This window comes from Cervus canadensis, chromosome 1 (genome assembly GCF_019320065.1).
Source record: "Cervus canadensis isolate Bull #8, Minnesota chromosome 1, ASM1932006v1, whole genome shotgun sequence".
Classification (NCBI taxonomy): Eukaryota; Metazoa; Chordata; class Mammalia; order Artiodactyla; family Cervidae; genus Cervus; species Cervus canadensis.
The window spans coordinates 80,525,403-80,528,201 of NC_057386.1; the positions used below are offsets into that span (position 1 = coordinate 80,525,403).

The following is a 2,799-nucleotide window of genomic DNA, read 5'->3' on the forward strand; positions in this document are numbered from 1 at the left end:
GGGCAGTGATATTTGCAGAAAATGCTATTTAAAGGAGACATTTAAGATGAGTTTTGCAGGATAAATCTAAGCAACGTAGTCAAGGGAGATTGACTACACTGCTTAGAAGCAGCAAAGAATCTGAATTTGGAACTCTATACTACTTGGCTGTCGAAAGCCATTTCAGAATTTTAAATAATTTGGCAGTTTTCATCAGTACTGAATGCAAATCTCAGTTTCTATGTATTTTTACTCACACTGAATTCTGATGGCATAAGAACTTCATCATGTTAGAGAAGTCAAGTTATAAACCAAGAAATCCAAAGAAGATTTATAACAACTTTTGAATTCTTTTGCACTAAAATCTCATTCAATTAAGCTAAAAATAGTTGAAAATGGTTGTAGATATATATGGTCATGTATAAAGTTATTCATAACTTATTAAAATCAGAGCTATGTTGAAATAAATCAAATAGTTCTGTCCAAAGTTGGTGGCAGGTAGTAAATGTTTACTTTAGTGATAGATTCAGAGCTAGAAAAAAGAAGTCCTTGCTATCATAGGACTTAGAGTTACATTGGGAAAAATTACAGAAATAGTCTATTTTAATAGAAATTATTAAAATAAAGAAATAGTCTATTTTAATAGAAATTATTAAAATAATTTTATAAGTGCCACCTAGAAGAGCCACATGTTGTTTGGAGAATGTATAATATAGAAGCCTAGCTGAACCTGGGGCAATACAAATAGATACTCGGGCAAATCTTGATATTGACTTATAAAGAAAAAGTGGGGTAATAGAGTCCTATAATGGCCTGGTGTTTTTGTGAAGGTCTTCAGGTAGAAAGAAGCCTAAGGCTATTTTATGAAGTAATTGGGTCTATTCTTTAAGAAGAAAATCCAAAAACTCAGAAATAGTATTTACCCAACAAGACTCAAGAGTGCAAGAGTCATCCTAAATTACTAGATATTACTTATCGTACCCAGTGTACTTAAAATTTCCTTACCAGAGCTCAAATACTGTGATCAGATAATGAACTTTGAACTATGCCTTTTTAGCACCAAGAGTGAAGTCCATTTTTACATAGATAAGCTGCATTCTATTTGACTTTGAATGATAAATGTATTAAATGGTAATTAACTTATACAGTAAAAATATCACATTAAGTTTGTATCTAAAGTCAGATTTCACATAGTGATTTTTGTCATAAGTAAATATTGAAACTGATTTTTTTCATTAGATATTAAAATTTCAATTTTAAAATGGGGAGACAGTTTATATTATAGGTTGAATTTAATTGTAAAAATAAAGTAGTATTTTATGACTTTTCTTCCCTGTCATTTGTATTCATTTTTATGCTACAGAATTGGTGGTTTGTAATATATGCAGTTTTAGAAACCATAAATGCAAATTATACATTTAATTTCTTGAAACAAAGTATTTGGGGGATAAATTGAGTTTTGAGTACTTTTTAATTTCTGAGTTCTGTTTGTGCATTTGAATTTTGGCAATTAATCTTTTCTGAAATTATTACACAAAAGATTAAATCTTCAGTTCAGTTCAGTCGCTCAGTCCTGTGTGACTCTTTATGACCCCATGGAATGCAGCTCGCTAGGCTTCCCTGTTCATCACAAAATCCCAGAGATTGCTCAAACTCATGTGCATTGAATCAGTGATGCCATCCAACCATCTCATCCTCTATCGTCCCCTTCTCCTCCTGCCCTCAATCTTACCCAGCATCAGGGTCTTTTCCAATGAGTCATTTTTCACATCAGGTGGTCAGAGTGTTGGAGATTCAGCATCAGTCCTTCCAATGAATATTCAGGACTGATTTCCTTTAGGATTGACGGTTTGATCTCCTTGCAGTTCAAAGGACTCTCAAGAGTCTTCTCTAACACCACAGTTCAAAACCATCAATTCTTTGGCACTCATCTTTCTAATTTTCCAAATATCATATCCATATGTGACTACTGGAAAAACCATAGCTTTGACTACATGGACCTTTGTCAGCAAAGTAATGTCTCTGCTCTTTATTTATTTATTTATTTAAGGGAGACAGGAGTTGCTTTTTTATTGACTTGGTTGTGGGTTTTGTAGTAGAGCCCCTTTGGGTTTAAGAGCATTTTGCTGCTTCCTTTTTTCCTTCCTGCAACTTCTCCTGCTGCCTGAGCTGCCATGCCTGTAATCCAGCATCCATTTCCTGTGACAGCAGTACAACTTGTCTCGCAAACTTTTCCCTTTGGGCTTTTCTTCGAAGCTGGCCTTTCATTGGAGGAGCAGGGCGGCCATCCGCGTACGACCAGTTTGGGAGCTCCGTAAGGGGCCCATAGCCGGAGGGGTTGGCAGCAAGGCCCTGCCTGAATTGACACTGGCTGCCTGCCCGAGCCGCGGCGCCGCAGTGCAGTCTCTGGACACGGGTAGAGAGCAGTATACCCAAAGCAGCCATGCTGAGGTGCAGGCTGTCTCTGATCTTTAATATGCTGTCTAGGTTGGTCATAACTTTTTCCCCAAGGACCAAGTGTCTTTTAATTTGATGGCTGCAGTCACAACCTGCAGTGATTTTGGAGCCCAGAATAATAAAGTCAGCCACTGTTTCCACTGTTTCTCCATCTATTTGCCATGAAGTGATGGGACTGGATGCCATGAACTTAGTTTTTTGAATGTTGAGTTTTAAGCCAGCTTTCATTCTCCTCTTTCACTTTCATCAAGAGGCTCTTTAGTTCCTCTTTGCTGTCTGCCAAAGGGTAGTGCCATCTGCATATCTGAGGTTATTGATATTTTCCCCAGCAATCTTGATTCCAGCTTGTGCTTCATCCAGCCC

The 2,799-nt window shown here is 37.0% G+C and overlaps 1 pseudogene; it reads right to left on the reverse strand.

The window, feature by feature from the left end:
• Positions 1-2,026: 2,026 nt before the first annotated feature.
• On the reverse strand, positions 2,027-2,431 carry LOC122454798 (annotated as a pseudogene).
• Between the last annotated feature and the right edge of the window lie 368 nt (positions 2,432-2,799).